Source organism: Grampus griseus (genome assembly GCF_964374135.1).
Source record: "Grampus griseus genome assembly, chromosome: 14".
Taxonomy (NCBI): domain Eukaryota; kingdom Metazoa; phylum Chordata; class Mammalia; order Artiodactyla; family Delphinidae; genus Grampus; species Grampus griseus.
The window spans coordinates 80525136-80543643 of NC_139008.1; the positions used below are offsets into that span (position 1 = coordinate 80525136).

General features: G+C 42.5%; 1 long non-coding RNA gene across 1 annotated transcript; it reads right to left on the reverse strand.

The window, feature by feature from the left end:
* Positions 1-4275: 4275 nt before the first annotated feature.
* Positions 4276-17411, reverse strand: LOC309832016. Its single transcript, XR_014297660.1, has 6 exons — positions 15276-17411; positions 14817-14895; positions 11344-14526; positions 10345-10455; positions 6612-7413; positions 4276-5895 (listed from the first exon to the last, which is right to left on the reverse strand). It is a non-coding gene; the product is annotated as an uncharacterized lncRNA (long non-coding RNA).
* Between the last annotated feature and the right edge of the window lie 1097 nt (positions 17412-18508).

Sequence of the window (18508 nt, forward strand, 5' to 3'; positions counted from 1 at the left end):
TCTCTGAGCCACATCTATAATGTGGGCCTAGCAATACGAGAGTCCGAGTGAAGTACCTGAGGAACAGCAGATGTTTAGGAAATGTGATGTCATTTTTACACCGTCCTCTTTGTCCTGTAAAATGGCAGATGACCCAGGAGTGTTTGAAATTTTCAGGAAGGGAAATCACTTCCTTTGAGGTGAACTCCTATCCATTGACATTTTATTCAAATTCTAGTCCCTCTGTCTTCTTTTTAACCCTCTCTTCCAAAGCTCTGGTTCTTAATTTTCTTTTGAAATTTCCAATAACACATGTATTAGGGATGCATTATTTGCCAAGTATCAAACACACATTATTTTATTTAATCCTCACAACAGTCCTATGAAGCCAGCACTTGATATGTTTTTTTTTTTAATTCAGCTATTCTAAATAGGTTTGTAGTGGTCTCTCATTTTGGTGACTAAAGATGTTGAACATTTTTTCATTTGCTTATTTGTCGTCAGTATATATTTTATTTGTGCCTGTTCAAATCTTTTGCCCACTTAAAAATATTGGGTGGTTTGTTTTCTTATTATTGTAGTTTGAAAGTTTTCAAACACATATTCTGGATACGAATCCTTTGTCAGATATATGATTGGCCAACATTTCCTTCTAGTGTGCGGCTCATCTTTTCATTTTCTCAACAGTGTCTTTCACAGAGCAAATGTTTTCAATTTCGATGATGTCCAGTGTATCAACATTTTTTTCTGTGGATGAAGGTTTTGGTGTTGTAGCTAATTATTTTAAACACCGTGAGCCAGTCAAAATGCATCTGTGGGCCACGTGCATCCTGCGGGCCCCACAATGGGGTGGGATTTTTAGACTAGAAGGAACCTCAGGGGATGTGGAAGCCATGACAATGTGCTTCTCGGGTCTCCCGCAGCAGGGCCTGTAATTGACCGAGGGTCTGGATGCCCTGCTCTGAAATCCACCTTTGTGCCAAGACCACATTTCCCCCAGGTTTCTCCTTACCAGTGACTGCCTGCAACAGGGGTACTAAAGCAGGCTCGTTTCTGGGAAACACGTGGCTTTGCCAGAACTTTCTTAGAATTGTGCCACAGACTCAGACTACTCCTACCCACCTGTTGGTTCTTCTTTTCTCCTCTGCGGGGGTTAGACGAGCGTTGTGGTCTAACTCTTCTCCCAACCTCCTCTGGCTCCTTTCTCGTGTTCCCATCCTATGGGTCCCCCCCATGAAAAGTCTTGTATGTCTTTTCCCAGCTTGGCATCTGCTAGTACTGTGCCTGGCAGGTCATATAAATGGCTAAAGTGGTTCAGGTGAGGCCTGAGGTGAGTTAAAACCCCACCCCTGTTTCACCAGGACAGCTTGTATCTAATTCTGATTGTTGCCAAGGAGAGAGTGAACCCAGGGCAGAACATCACTAGTTTTTAAGGAGAAAAACTACAAAAAATTATAATCCTTAATTCACCCCTCTCCTTTGACAGAAGAAATTGAGGCAAGGAAGGGAAATGCCTTTTCTAAGATCATTCGTGTAGTAGGTGGCAGAATGTGGCCAGAATCCAGAGATACTAGATCCTGATCCAACTCTTCCCCTTCTTCCTGTTTATTGAGTAGGTGGGTCCGTATTCGTTATCTATGGCTGTGTAACAAATCACACACACACACACACACACACACACACACACACACACACACACACACACACACACACACACACACACACACACACACACACACACACACACACACACACACACACACACACACACCCCCCTCTGCGCCAAATGGCAGCTTATAACAAGGCACACTTACTGTCTCACAGTTTCTGTGGATTGGACTCTGCTTAGCTGGGTCTCTCCCAAGTCTGCATTCAAAGTGTCAGTTTAGGCCAGGGTCTCATCTGAAGGCTCAGTTGAAGAATCTGCCTCCAAGCTCATGTGGCTGTTGGTAGGACTCATTCCCTCAGGGGCTGTTGGACTGAGGACTTCAGGTCTTTTCTTGCTGTCTGTCAAAGGCCACCCTCAGCTCCTTGCTGCGTGGAGCTTCCCAACATGACAGCTTGCTTCATCAGTGTACAAGCTGAGCAGGGACAGAGCGTCTGCTGGCAGAGGTGGAAGTCACAGTCCTCTGTAACCTAATCACGAAGTGCTATCCTCCCATGTTTATTGTATTCTATTTGCTAGACAGTCACTAGGCCAGCCTACACTCCAAGGGACATGAATACAGGGGGCCATGTTCGAATACTGCCTTGGAAATTAGGACACCCCCAGTTGTGTTGCATCTTTCCCCTGTAAACCAAGACACTACTTTCGTGGGGAGAGGTCGGGGATCTATTATATTAAAATGAAAACAAGTGCTGATGTAACTGCAGGACAAGATTGTGGAGGGAGAACTAGATCAATGTGGACAAGAAGGGAAGCGGTGGTAGGGGATAGAGCGGGGGTAGAAAAAGAACCTCCAAGCCAGGGCAGCAAAACCCTGTTTTCCCCACCAGACACCCTCACCGTGTTCTATCTTCATCTTGTTCTGTGCCATGGGCACGGAAAACGTTGTTAGCAAAATTCAGGACATTGCTTTTGCAGAGATCCTTTGCTCTCAGATTACTGCATATTCCTTCTAGTACTGAGAGTGCTCATAATTGTCGAGGAGAAATACAAGGATCAAAACTGTCTCCTTTGTATATAGGGAGGAAGTATGGGACAATAATTAAAATAATGATAACCATTAATATTTGTCAAGGGCTAGCTGGACAGCCTGCCTGGAGCCCAGCAGCTTTGCCCCATTGAGTCCTCAGAACAATTCTGTGAGGTTGTATTAATATTCTCTCCATTTTACAGAGGAAGAAACTGAGGCTTAGAGAGATTGGGAGATTTACCTAATGTCACAGCTAGATGGGGCTAGAGCAGGAATTGACCCATGTTTTATTTCACTTCAATATCTACCACTAGAGTATTTCCCAAATTTTATTCATTCATGTATAAACTGTCAGAGTTGCTGCCATATCCAATATCATTTATTCTGCTCTCTCATACGGGATACATTTTACTACTCTCCCCCTAACTTGCAATGATGCAGGCTCTGGGCTATGGCAGAACTGAGTTTAACCCTGCTCCTATCACCTCTCTGAGCTGCAATTTTCTCATCTCTAAAAGAGGAGCACGGGCTCAACTTGTCTGACAGAGAAACAGATCATGGGAGTAAATTAGGAGGCACATTGTAGGTGCCCTAGAAATATTTTGCTGAAGGGACCCTCAAGGAATAGGATCTATTTTTATTAACTCTTCTAAAAGATATATACATGGTTAGTATATTTTCAACGTCATCATCAATATTAAGGAATTCCTTAGCACTTTCCATGACCTCCGAGAAATTTGCAATTAAGTGTTAAGATCGGCGTGTAGATTTAGTGTGCTGGAGTCGGAGGCAACATTAAATAGTCTTGTTACTCTGTTTGGAGCACATACATTTGCTCTAGCGTTTTTGCTTACTTGAGGGAACCATAATGACAGTATAACATCGTGATTAAGGGTATGGATTTTAAGGTCAATCAGATCTGGTTTTGCTTTCTGATCTCTCCATCCACTGGCTTTGTGACCTTGGCTATCTAAACGTTCTCTGCTTCAGTTTCATTAAATCAGTTGGGAATGCTTTCAGCTGTAAGTAGCAACCACCATACCAAAAAGCCTACAGAGACTTAGGTTGTTTTTCCCCTCACTTAAAAGGAAGTCCAGAGCAGGAAGTTGTTATGTTTCAATGGCTCCAGAATGTCAGAGCTTTGCGATTCTCTCTTCATGCTTGCAGGATGCCTAACCGCTTTACTCACAAGTTAGGGAAAAGGAAGGCAAGTAGAACCAAGGACATCTTTTCCTTTTTGAGACAACAAACCTGCCCAGAAAACTCCCAGCGATCTCCTTCACCGGCCTGAACTGTGTCACATGGCCAAGTTGCAAGGGAGACCAGGGAAGGCTCCAGAATGGAGGTGGGTGAAGGAGAGGGGGCTGTGGTGGGGATTATGTCAGATAATGTATGTAACTGCAACAGGGAAATGGAGGCTTCATTCCAGTGTCCTGCAGTGAGGGAGCGTCACATCAGAGACAGGGCAAAAACCTGGTTTTCTACCAGACTGGAAGCTCCATGCAGGGAGGGTTTTCTGGCTTTCTCGTTTATTATTCTAGCTTGATGCCTAGAACACAGATAACCATATGGTGCTTCTCAGTAAATATTTGATAAATAAATGAATGGGTAATAATCTGATACATTTATTTGATTTACTGTCGTTCATCATCTCCTCAAACAACATTTATTCATTGCCCCTAAACAAACATCGGAATGTAAGAATCATGAAAACAGGACTTTTGGTGGTGTATTATTTATCTCTTGCTGTGTAACAAACTACCCCAAAACTCAGCAGCTGAAAATAACAAACATTTCTTATCTCACACCGTTTCTGAGGTCAGGAATCACTGAGAACAGTCTGGACAGGTGGCTCTGACTCAAGGTTTCTTGTAAGTAGTCACGATATAGTCAGGATGTTGGTCAAGGCCGCCAACATCTAAAGGCTTGACTGGAGTTGGAGGATCCGCTTCTCAGATGGAGCTCACAGGGCTGCTGGCTGGAGGCCTCAGTTCCTCCCCATGTGGACTTTTCCATAATGCTGCTTGAATATTCTCAGGACACGGCCGTTGCCTTCCAGAGGGAAAGAGCAAGGAGGAAACCGCAGTGTGTTTTCTGACTGGGCTTGGGTGTTGCTCAGTGTCACCTGCATAATATTCTACTCCTTAGAAACAAGTCATGAGGTCCAGCCTAAGCTCAAAGGGAGAGGCTTCTGCCTTTTGAAGGGGGAGTGTCACAGAATATTTTCCCCCAATGTGTTTACACTTAAAAAATTTTTTTTATTGAAGTACGGTTGATTTACAGTGTTTCAGGTGTAGAGCAGAGTGATTCAGTTAGACATATATATATTCTTTTTCAGATTCCTGTAGACATTTTAAAACCACCAGTGTCTATTCCATTCAATGTTACATTTCTAGCATCTAGAGATGCCTGGCTCCTATAATAGATGCTTAATCAGAGCTGGTTCCAGGTTGGTAGCCTTGAAGGTTATAAAATTGGGGGCTTTAAGAGAAAGGATGTAGAAAAGTTATGAAAAATGTTATAAAAGTTAGTATTTATTTAGAATAAAAGAATATACTACAAATTACCCAATTTTTAAAGCTGAAAATAGCACTGACATCACAAAACCCTCCAAATAACATCTTTATATTTTATTAACTACCTGACTTTCCCTGTAATGTGCGTTTCCTATGTATTTTGGCTGCACGCTCTTGGATTACCTGTTAATATGACAGTGATCTTGGATTATCATTTTCTTTAGAGAGACTACTAGAAAGAAGATTTAATCTTTCCACCATCAGGATTGATCAAAATTTGTTGTTGTCAATTTAGAAAAGTTTCTTTTGGCTTTGCAACACATTACCTGGTTAGGTGATGTAAATTTTTAGGACTGTTGTGTCAGATTTGGGAAAACATCTGTCCAGTTGTTTATAATATGACCTGTAAGATTTTAGGCAATTTGAGCTTTCCAGGGCAGTGATGAATCTCAAATACGCTTTGAATGATGACACCCATTAACTAGTTTGTAACGATGGAGCGTTTCTTTTGCGTTATCTTTGTCAGTGCCAATACTTCTTCTTCCTGGGTGACCATTATCGTGTGCTCCTCTTCAGCAGACTGTAATGGTTAATTTTGTGTGTCAGCTTGACTGGATCATGGGTTGCCCAGATGTTGGTTAAATGTTATTTCTGGGAATGGCTGTGAAGGTGTTTCCTGATGAAATTAGCATTTGAATCAGTGGACTCTGTAAAGCAGTGCGCCCTCCCCAGTGTGGGTGGGCGTCATCCAGTCCATTGAGAGCCTGAATAGAACAAAAAAGCAGAGGAAGGAAGAATTCAGCCCTTCCTGACTCACTGCTCGAGTGGGGACATTGATTTTCTTACCCTAGGTACTCCTGTTTCTTAGGCCTTTGGACTCAGACTGGAACTACACCCCTGGGTCTCCTGGGCTGCCTGATTATAGACAGAAAATTGTGCAACTTCTCAGCCTCCGTAATGGCGTGAGTCAGTTTCCTAATAATCTCTTCCTATACTTACATATCCTATTCTGTTTTTCTGGAGAATCGTGATTAGTAGAATGATTTTAAAAACCCAGTTATTAGTTAAAAACCTAGTTATTAGTTTTATTCAAAATTATGTTTTACTGGTATCACTTATACTTTGATAGAGAACTCACCAGAGTTCCAAGCTCAAGGTGTATCAAATGTAAGTTCCCTGATATATGAGAAATGCACCACATTTGACTATCCTTGTGTCTTCACACACATACTTGCTGTTTATGGAACTGTCACACTGAAATTTAAATTTCAGTGTCCATATATACAGTTCTATTGGAACTTAGACATGCTCATCCATTTACTTACCATGTACAGCTGCTTTCATGCTGCAGCATCAGAGTTGAGTAATTGAGACGGAGCCCACAGAGCCGACAAAGCTTAAGGTATTTAGTATTTGGTGCTTTACAAAAAATCTGTTGACCAACCCCTGTCCTATGGAGATGAGCAAGAGACACACTCACCTTCTTGGCCTCCTGAAGCAATGGCCATTTTTCAGTCCCTAAAATATACCAGTCTGTGTACTGACTCAAGACTAACCTGTCCGCTCTTCTCTCTGGAGAACAATCTTCTCTCAGCCATTTTTGGTCTGATCATATTCATCCTTCAAGCAATTTCCCCTACCTAGAGAAGACTTCTCTGGCAACCTGTCTAAAACAGTTTCTATTATTCTTTTTTTTTTTTTAAATTTTTGGCTGTGTTGGGTCTTTGTTGCTGCACGCGGGCTTTCTCTAGTTGTGAACGGCGGCTACTCTTCGTTGCGGTGCGCCAGCTTCTTATTGCGGTGGCTTCTCTCATTGTGGAGCACGGGCTCTAGGCACGTGGGCTTCAGTAGCTGTGCCTCGTGGGCTCTGTAGTTGTGGCTTGCGGGCTCTAGTGCGCAGGCTCAGTAGTTGTGGTGCACGGGCTTTGTTGCTCCGTGGCTTGTGGGATCTTCCTGGACCAGGGCTTGAACCGGTGTCCCCTGCATTGGCAGGCAGATTCTTAACCACTGTGCCACCAGGGAAGGCCAGTTTCTATTATTCTTAACCCTTGTTTCCTGTTCTTTTCAATCATAGTCCTGCCCATGGTTTGTAATTATTGACTTGACTTGTTCGTTAAGGTTGCTGCCCCTTTTACTCTGCAAATTCCCTGTCAACATCCCAGGGTGGGTAAGAGTGTGAGCTCTGAAACCAGACAGCCTAGGTTTGAATCCCAGCTTTGTCACTTACAAATTGTGGAAGCTTGGGTAAGTCACTTATCTTCTTGCTTCTTCCATTTTCTCATCTGCAACATAGGGATAATCATAGTAACTACACAGTAAACATAGTAAGTACTACATTCAGTTTTGAGGATTAAATAAGTTGTAGATAAAGCATTAAGAAGGAAGCAGCAAAGGAAGCCATAAACAAAAGGAAAAGACAACCTACGGGCTGGGAGAATATATTCGCCAACAATGCGACCGACAAGGGCTTAATTTCCAAAATATACAAACAGCTCATACAACTCAATATCAAAACAAACAACCCAATCAAAAAATGGGCAGAAGACCTAAATAGACATTTCTCCAAAGAAGACATACCGATGGCCAACAGGCACATGAAAAGATGCTTAACATTGCTAATTATCAGAGAAATGCAAATCAAAGCCACAGTGAGGTATCACCTCACACGGTCAGTATGGCCACATCAAAAAGTCTACAAATAATAAATGCTAGAGAGGATGTGGAGAAAAGGGAACCCTCCTACACTGTTGGTAAGAATGTAAATTGGTGCAGCCACTGGAAAAGAGTTTGGAGGTTCCTTAAAAAAACTAAAAATAGAGTTACTATATGATCCAGCAGTCTCACTCCTAGGCATACATCAGAAAAAGATGAAGACTCTAATTCAAAAAGATAATGCACCCCAGCGTTCATAGCAGTACTATTTGCAATAGCAAAGACATGGAAGCGACCAAAGTGTCCACTGACAGATGAATGGATAAAGAAGATGTGGCATATATATATATATATATACACACACACACACACACACACACACACAATGGATTATTCAGCTATCAAAAAGAATGAAATAATGCCATTTGCAGCAGTGTGGTGGACTTAGAGATTATCATACTAAGTGAAGTAAGTCAGAAAGACAAATACCATATATCACGTATATGTGAAATCTAAAAAAAATGATGTAAATGAACTTATTTACGAAACAGAAATAGACTCACAGACATAAAAAAAACAATCTTATGGTTGCCAAAGGGGAAAGGGAGGGGAAGAAGGATAAATTAGGAGTTTGGGATTAACAGATACGCACTACTATATATAAAATAAACAAGGACCTACTGTATAGCACAGGGAACTATATTCAACATCTTGTAATAACCTATAATGGAAAAGAATCTGAAAAATGTGTGTGTGTGTATATATATATATGTGTGTGTATATATATATTTCTGAATCACTTTGCTGTACACCTGAAACTAACACAACATTGTAAATCAATTATACTTCCAAAAAAATACTAGTAAAAAACCAAAAAACGAAACCCAGTACCTGGTAAGCAATTGATAAGGGTTAGCTATTAATACTTAGTACTGTATCTTCAGGGTTGAACACAAGAGTACAACCAGTATCTCTTTGAGTGAAAAATGTTTTTGGAATGAAGCATTTGTGGAAATGAAGGCTTTCATCTGGTGCCTCATACCTCTTTTATTTTTTAACCATATGCTGTTTCATTTAAACATTATGGACCTCAAGTTTCATTTAGTCCATGAAAGGCTATAACTGACCTTGATTTACATAACAAATCAGTAAGACAAGTGTTTGAAGCTTTTTTTTTTTTTTTTTTTGGCGGTACGTTGGCCTCTCACTGTTGTGGCCTCTCCCGTTGCGGAGCACAGGCTCCGGACGCGCAGGCTCAGCGGCCATGGCTCATGGGCCCAGCCGCTCCGCGGCATGTGGGATCTTCCTGGACCGGGGCACGAACCCGTGTCCCCTGCATCAGCAGGTGGACTCTCAACCACTGCGCCACCAGGGAAGCCCTGAAGCATTTTTTTTTAATTACTTTTTTGGGGGGGGGTGGGTAATTTAGTATCTGTCACGGTATGCCCACGGACAGATTAAGACCTATAAGTATTATGAGGCCTACATCAGTCAGCTGTTGCCATGCTAATGTCATGTAACAAATCACCCAAAGCTCAGTGGCTTAAAACAATAATTATTTAATCTCACAAAAGCATCTGCAAGTTGGCTGGTTTTCAGATGATCCAGACTGTCTGGGCTGGGCTTCAAGGTGTGGGTTGCATCAGGGTCTGCTCTAGGTGTCTCTCATCCTCCTTGAATGAACAGGCATGTTCTTCTCACAGCACCGTTGGACATGCAAAAAGAGTGAGACCCGCGGTGTAAACACGTTCTAAGGCTTTGCTTGCATCCTGCTTGCTAACAGCCTATTACCAGCAAAGTTACATGACTGAGCCCAAATCAGTGGGTCAGGGAAGTATATTCCATCCAAAGCAGGCGTGGGAGAGGTGTATTTCCTGAACAGTAATACACGCTATCCCAAGACCCATAACCAAATAAAAGCTAAAATAAAAATCAAACTAAGGGCTCCCCTGGTGGCGCAGTGGTTGAGAGTCCACCTGCCGATGCAGGGGACACGGGTTCGTGCCCCGGTCCGGGAAGATCCCACATGCCGCGGAGCGGCTGGGCCCGTGAGCCATGGCCGCTGAGCCTGAGCGTCCGGAGCCTGTTCTCCGCAACAGGAGAGGCCACAACAGTGAGAGGCCCGCGTACCGCAAAAAAAAAAAAAAAAATCCAAACTAAAATGAAAAGTTATATTTTTCAAAGAGACAAAAACACGTACATGTTAAAAATAGCTTTTCTGAATTTTCTGGTTGTCTCCTTTGGCAGTCAAGAGGGATTGTAATGGTGTCCCTGCTTTTCTGGTCCTTTAAGTGTGTGTCTAGTCTTCATTTGGGGCCAGCCAGCACTGATGACTACTCCTTTTTGTATCCTAGTGCCCAGCACTTGGTGGGTATTTGACATAGTTTGTTGAACGCAATGTTGAATTCTATAAATGTATGGCAGTTGCATCAGTGCATGATCGCTCTGTTGCTTTACAGAAATTCAGGAGCATTGTAGGTATTGCACGTTTCTACATCAAAGCTTTAAAAGTAGTTATGGGGTGTGGAGGTGCACACAGCTTCTAACACTGCCGTACATACCTTGGAGGCCTCCAAGCAAGTCGTTGCCTCTGGGTTTCCTGTTTCTCTGTTTCCCCTGCAATGGAAAAGCGATTGCTTTCTCATCTGATGTTGCTCAAGGGAAATGCGTGCCTGGAAGATAATCAACAGAGAGGAGAGTGTAGACGAGTAAATAAATAGTTTAATGAATATAAGATAAAACATGAATTAGGGCTTCCCTGGTGGCACAGTGGTTAGGAATCTGCCTGCCAAATGCAGGGGACATGGGTTCAAGCCCTGGTCTGGGAAGATCCCACATGCTGCAGAGCAACTAAGCCCGTGTGCCACAGCTACTGAGCCTGCGCTCTAGAGCCCGCGAGCCACAACTACTGAGCCCACATGCCTAGAGCCCTGCTCCGCAACAAGAGGAGCCACCGCAATGAGAAGCCCGTGCACCGCAACGAAGAGTAGCCCCCGCTGCCTGCAACTAGAGAAAGCCTGCGCGCAGCAACGAAGACCCAACGCAGCCAAAAAAAAAAAAGAAAGCCATGAATTAAAGCCAGCTTTCAGAACCTCACATTTTCCTTTCATCTACTGTTTATTCAGTAATTGCACAATTACAACTTGCATAAATGATTTTATATACCTAGTAGTCTATAAATATCTCCAGTATATATATGTTTGTAGATAAGGAGGGCAGGGATGATCGTGATTGAACAAACATGTTCTGACATAGAAATAACCTTGCAAATACTACGATGTTCAGCTTCTACCAATGCTAGTTTTTCCTGACCCGGGGAACTCAGTGTTATGAATTTTATTAACAACTACCTTTGAGAGTAGGTAGTTATTATGCCACACACTGGGGTGAGATATCTCTATATATTATTATTTTTAACCCATGTAACAGCACTGCCATGTTAGAACATATCCCTATAGTAAAGAAGGGAACACAGAGATGCAGTAAGTAGCTTGAGCCTGTATTTGAACTCTAACATGCTTCACTAGAAAATCAGGCTGTTTTGAAAGTTGACTACCCACCTGTGTACAGGGAGGGCCAGTTGAGGACAGGCAAGTGTGGCATATAGATATGCATATGACTGTCATGTCTTATTTCTTGCACCAGGATTAATGTAACAGAACACCCAGTGTGGGAAGCCACGCAGGGCCATCCCCGCCATTCTGCTTTCCTTCAGTTATGTAGTGCAGAGCTTCTTAGTTAGATGACTAAGGTAGGCATGGTAAACACGTCACCCGGATTGTCAGATGCCTCTGGTTTGGAAATGTTCACTCAGAGCCATCAGTGAAGCCCAGAGATGACATCTTACAAGCTGGTGATAAAGCTTCAAGTAGCTTCCACTGTGAGAAGGGCTTAATTATGTGTGATTTTTCAAGCAGCGTCTGTAGATTATACAGATAAGATGTCTCCTTTCTGTCTGGCGTGTGCCTTGTACTAGCACCCTTATTGAATCGTGACTGTTGCCTCTCCTTGGTTGTGAATTAGGGCCCCAGGAGCCTCCAGTCAGGTTTAGCCATTGTCCTCACGAAGCTCATTATTGCTCTTTTGGTTGAAATTTGAAGGGAAGAACCACCATTAGGTAAGTATGCAATGTCAGGGAAGCAATTTGGTTTGAAAAGTCTCAGAAACGGCCTTTTAAAAAAAAAAACCCGTCTAGGGCATTTCTTTTTTGAAAAAATAAGTTGAGTATCTTTGTTTAAAAAAAAAAAGAGGGTTTCTGCCTTTCCAGTTAAGAGCAATCTTTCAAAGGCATCCAAAAAGAAAAAAAGTTGGCTCTGTTTTCTGAATTGCTAGTTGGGAGAACAAAAGCAGCAAGGGAAAGTTTGACTTGACTTCCTCTGCAATTTGTTTATATCATCGGAGCAGAAAGAATCTCAGGGCTCAGCTCGCCACTTCCTGAATAAAGAGAGAAAAATGCCCAGAGTGCTGGATTCATTGAGAGGTGCAGAGCGATCAGCAGAAATCCTGACCGACTGAGGGGCCCAGAGGGCAAAGGAAGAACGTTTCTCCGTTCAGCTACAACCTAAGATAAGTGCGAGGTCCGCAGTCACCAAATACTCCCCCAGCCCTCCCAGTGGCCACAGGGAGGCCAGCTGGGAGGAAGGTACAGGCTTCCCTGGCTTGTTGCTATGGAGTCGGCGTCATCCAAGACAGTATTGTCAGTCAGTCCAATTCAAAGACAGCAGTGGCAGTAATGGAACTGCATTGAAATTACAAATATTTACTTGGGAAAAAAAAAGTCCAAATCAGATGTAACTGAGATGATAAGGTTCTGTTTACTTCTCTAGGTAGTAGCCGGGAAACAGCCAAACCAGTTAGGGTAGGAAATTTTCTTTTTTTGGTCAGGTATGTACTGAATCACTGGCAGCAAACTTCAGGGATTTTTAGGAGAGAAGATTTCTTTCTCTCTAGGTTCTCCTGGGCAGAGTGCCTGTATTCCTTCCCCTCCACACACTTTTTTAAAAGCAATTCGAGGCCAGCTGAGCTCATTTTGATTATTGCTGTTAGTTTCCTGCCACTTGTCTTTGTAGGCTGGAGTGAGGCCTCAGGATTTAGATGAGAAACATCGGGCTGCTCTCCTCTTCGAGAAACCTTACCTGTGTGGTTTCCTAGCTTGCCTTTTCATCACTTACTCGGTTGAGGTCTGCCATAGCTGGCCTATTAAAGAGAAATTTGAAATCAGTGGGTGAAAGGGCTAAGAAAGAGAAAAATACAGTTGAGCAGTGAGTGTACTTGGCTGGGTACCCTTATGGGAGACTGATTTCATTGGCCTTTGGAACACTGGAGGGGATTGCAAAACATGCAGCTAGAACAGAGCGAGAATGCAGATAGAAGCGGGGGGCAGAATGGGGAGACAAAGAGGGGTTTCCCTTTCCTCAGACAGGGGGGATCATCCTTACTAAAGTGCGTTTCTTGGGGCAGCTCAGAAGCAGGAGAAAATGCCAGGCAATAAGGGCGGTGGCCATTTGAATAATGAATATATAACACGCAGTGATTTCAAACCTCACAGTTTGTTATTGGAAGTTTTTCTTCCCATTTGGAGGGCAGGTTTCCATCAATTCTCTTGTCTAATTCCTGCTTCCTGCCAAGCTGCTGCTGTTTTCAAGAAAACACTTGGGTCATCGTTTGAGAGCTTCAAAAACCTCAGTGTTCAATTAGCCTCCTTTTGAATCCCTTCTGACGGTTGGTTAAATATGGGTCCAAAGTCCTTTCTGTGAGTAGGGCTGATCCTGGGGTGAGGAAACTTAATTTTCTGAGTGTTAAGAAACAAAAATAATGTTTTAACAGCACCATTACTAGAAAACTTGGAAATTGCACTCTTCTAGTCTGTTCTGTTCAATTCCATTTTATGGACCTCTGAACATTTCATAGTACAAAGGGCTATTATATAAAAAGGACATTTGGATATCCTTCTTAAAGGTTCCCTTGTACTTTCATAGCATGTTTACAAGGTTACTAAGTATGCTTTCTCATCACTGTATTTTAAATGGCTCGACTACTACTCCCACGTTTGAGAATCATTGAAACTGCCTGAATGGAACCGGGATATCCTTTGTTCCCCATTGATTCGGAAACAAAAGACGCAGGAAAAAAAGTTTATTTTGCTGCTGAATGCCATATGCAGATGAACGCATTGTCGATTAAATTAAACCAAGGATCTGAAGACTTTTTCAAGCCTTAGAAAGAATGTTCTTATAGTTATGGTACATGTTAGAATTTGCCCTCCAGTTTTCATTTATTCTGTTGTGCTTGTGTCTAACGTGGGGTTATTTAAGTCACACACCCAAGTCTTCAGGAATAATAAAGCGTAATCAATAGAGGAGAATCAGCATCAAAAAAGACCAAAGTTGCTGTGTTGTTTCTTAGGTGGGAAAATACCAGCTGGACATAAGTAGGCAGTGCCCTCCATTCATTTCCTCCCTTCTCCATCTTTTCCAGTTTCTCTAGACCGGAGATTCTCATTTTCGGCACTGTTGACATTTGGACTGGGTCATTCTGCGTTGCAGGGGGCTGTCCTGTGCGTTGTGGGGTGTCTACCAGCTTCCTGGGCCTAGACCCCAGATGCTGGCGGCACCCCCCACAGTCATGACAGGTAACCTCGGCTCCTGTAGCTGCCACGTGTCCCCTAGAAGGGGGGGTGGGGAGGGCGTTCGGATCGCCTCGGGTTGAGAACCACTGTTATAGGGCAACCCACCCACAGAATCCTGTTTGAAGGAGGAAGAGAAGATTAACTTAGTGTTCAGCCAGCGACAGTGAAAATCACTGGTTACAAAGCAGTTATTTTAATCAATTCATAAAGTTAGATCTCAGAATATGAGAGAGCGAGCAAGAGAAGGAATCAAAGGACTCAGACAACGTAATAGCTGCCCTTCATTTTACAGGTGGGGACCACAGCAGGAAGTGCATCCCAGCATATACAGCTAGATGGTGAGCTAAGGCTAGTTATTGTCAGCTTTTTTTCTTGTTATTTCAAGTAGTTCATGGATTCACTTACCTATCGTTGTGCCCCTCCTGCTGGGAAGCATCTCAGAGTAGACGGGAAACAACGCATCTCAGGATCCTTTTCCTTATGACTGTGAAGTAATTAATATTCACTAATTTAATTTTCAGTGGCTAGAAATGGGCATGTAGTACAGTAATACACATTTTATGAGATACTGTTAGAATAATAAAAATGTATCGGAATGACGATATGGCTAAAGAAGTTTAGAACACGTCTTAATAAAGATGTATCTCTGTTTCACTAGGATGTATAGTTCACATCAACTATTTTTTATTAAATATCGAACAAGAGAAGCAGTGCCCAGAACCACATAATCTGAGCCCTGTATGTACAATAATGAAGCTATCAGTGTTCATTTTGAGTATTTTTTTTTAAATTTTAAATGAAGTGTTTTGAACGCTGTGACGAATGGACAGAATGAATGGTGCAATGGTCAGTACACGTACTTACTGCCAAGATTTGCTGGTTTCCAGCTTTCCCATTTCAGAGCCTTTACTGGTCCTTTTGGCAGTCATTTATCTGCATGGCTCATTCCCTCCTTCCCTCATCCAGGCTGAAATGGCACCTTCTCAGGCCTCCCAGTCTTTCTTTCCAGTGATACAACTACAGAGTGTATTCTATATGATGAACAGAGGGCACCATCCGTCACTTGCCCGCCAGCCCTGCTTTAATTTTTTATAGCACATATTATATATAAATATATATTTGGTTTACTTATTTGTCTGTTTCCTCCAACTAGAATCTAGCCTGACTCCCTGATGGCTTTGTTTTATCTAGTAGTGCTCAGAACAATGCCTACCTAGTACACAGTAGGCGCTCAGTAAATATCTGTTGAATGAAAGTGTTGTCTGGGCAAACTGGGGGCGCGAGCAGGTGGTAACAATTTAGTGTGGGTTGATGCAGTCTTGCACTCTTGTAAATGACCTTTGTCTTCTCAAGTGTAATATTTAATATTTAATTGGCATGACAAGGTAAATATTGCAAGCGGTTAATCGTTTGTTCATTTTAAATAACAGGTTGTTTTTTAATAGAAGTCTAATGAAGAAAATAATAATGGACTCCCAGCCTACTGATCAGAGAAGCCTACTGATATTTAAACAGCTAAACAAAAGTACATGCTTATAGTTAGAAACTTGAAATTGCATAGAAAAGTTACAGAATAAAAAGTAGAAGACATTCCCCTATCTATGTACAAAAAGAAACACTTGTAACCAATTTCTCATGAGTTGTTCCAGAAAATTTCTCTATGCCCATAGGTATACATTTACTAGCAAAATATACCTTAAATTGCTTTAAATGTGCACACACACATGCATACACACATACCAGAATGGTTTCTTTAACCCTTGCACAGTTTGTACTTAGATACTTATTTGCTCAACTATGTGTTGAACATCTCTCTTCCATCCAACTGTACCTGCCTGTCCACCATTCTATCCCCGGTGCCTGGCACACAGCAAGCCTCATTACCTGTTCGTTGAACAATTGGTTAAACTGGTACACAGTCTTCAACAGCAGGTGCTATGCTTTTATTAATGTACCGTGTCGTGGCCAAAACACGATCCTTATGCCATTGGTGAAGTTCCTTAGGATTTGTATCCAATGAACATGTATAAATTTTTAAAAATTGTTAGCATTCTAGGTGTTTTCACGTGAATTAGCTCATGCAGTCCTCAGGCAGATCTCCTAAAGTGATTATTTTCATTTCTGCTTTTCAAATGAGAAAGACTCAGATATCAAGACCGAACTATAGATGAAGATGTAATATTAGGAAAAAGTTCTAGGCCTCCATGCCCTATTTCTATTTCTTGGTAACTTCATTTTTTTTTCTTTTTACCAATCTCAGCAGTCAGAATGCTGTGACCGTTTGAGCTGAGCTTTAAATACCAAATATTTCTATATAGTCTCTCGTGTCACAAAGATACATTTCAAGTCTCTCTAATTAGCCCAGCAGATGAAACAAAGATCTGAAGACTCACTAAACAACACTAACAAAACAAACAAGCAAACAGAAAATTCCTCTAACACAAGAGAAACTTCGTGACAGTGTAAAAAATGCATCCACCTGGCTTCTAAGAAGCAGGTCTGAGCAGCTCAGAGTCAAAACACAGGAAGTAAGTTGTAAATGGCAGAATGAATAAAACAGCTATTTTGGGGGTGAAACAGAAGTTGCTCTCTGCACTTTAGATGTCACCTTTCAAAGTGAGGAGGGAGCACGTGGGGTCAAAATGTTCACCCACGGGCTCCATTTTCAAAAAGAAACAGCCAGTATACAACTCGGTAAATAAGAAAAACATCGAACTACATGGCTAAAAATGGGTGAATTTTACAGCATGTAAATTATATCTCAAGGTGTTAAAGAAAAAAAAGGAAGAGCCAAATTAAGTTAAAAGTTGTTTTATCTTTGCCAGAGTGTGTGTGTGCGTGTGTGTGTGTGCGTGTCTGTGTGTGTGTCTGTGTGTACTGTGGTCTGTGCGTCCAGTATGTGGGGACTCAAAGGTTACTGTTTAATATTATGTAGAAAACATGTGCAGAGCCAAGGAGGTGAAAACAGTTCTCTCATAAAAAGACCACAGGGCTGGGGGGCTCCTGAGAAGTCAAAGTAGTTGAAAAGATGAACCTTTTGTCCTGGAGGTGCCATCACGTCCTCCTACTGGGACGAAACCACAGAGCATAAAGCTTGCCTCCCGCTTGCCGCTTCCCTGTTGATTCTGTTCCCTCGTAATAGCAGCCTTGTTCCATCTGCCGGGATTCAGAGATTTATGGAGGCAGAGTGTGAGCGGAATTATTTCCAAAAGAAATAATCGCAGGAACAGTGAGACGGGAGGAAGAGGAGAAGAGAGAGAGGGAGGGAGAGAAACAGAAACAGAAGAGAGTAATTTCCAGGACAGAATAAAATTGGCTGTCATGTCATTAAAGTGTTAAAACACTGCAAGCACTATAAAGTGACGACGGTGCCTTATGAAGAGCCTTCTGTTGGGACTGGACGAGTAAAATGAAACGCAGAGGGGAAGGGGGTGGTGGGGGGGAGGACCTGCTCGGTGCCAGGGGCAGGGCTTCGCGGTTAAACCTCGGGGCCGTGGTTTGATGCCCTTCTGACTCACGGAGACAAAGGCCACCTGCCAGCCTGGAGTCCGGCGAGACCTCACACTCCACGTGAGCACCTCCTGTGGGAAGAAGGAGAAAAAGACGCACGAGCAAACCTCAAAATTACGATAAAAGAAAACAAAGCCTTAGTCTAAAAAACCAAGTGAGGTTATTTTTCTGAGAATTACATAAGCAAATGCCCCACGCTTACCTCTGATTATTATCTCTTAATCATAGGTTTAAAAATGCCAGTAAAACTATGTCAGACTAGGACAGAGGTTACTTTGGGGAAAGAAGAATGATTAGAGGACACGGGGACTTTCAGGGTGCTGATTTCCCGGATATGTGACAACTTTGGGAAAATTCATCAAGCTGGATAGTTCCAATTTGCGATTATGTATGTTTTACTAACATTAAAAAAATGCCAATATGATCTCCCTGTGCCTCCTTCCTCATTCATTTCAAAGTTGATGTGACCAAAGAGGGCTTGGATCCTCCTAGCTGTGTCGCCCCCACTTAGCTCATGGTAGCCTTCAACGACTTACCCCAAGACTGCAGCAGCATCCTGGATTCTTATTTCATCCTGCTGGCCCTGC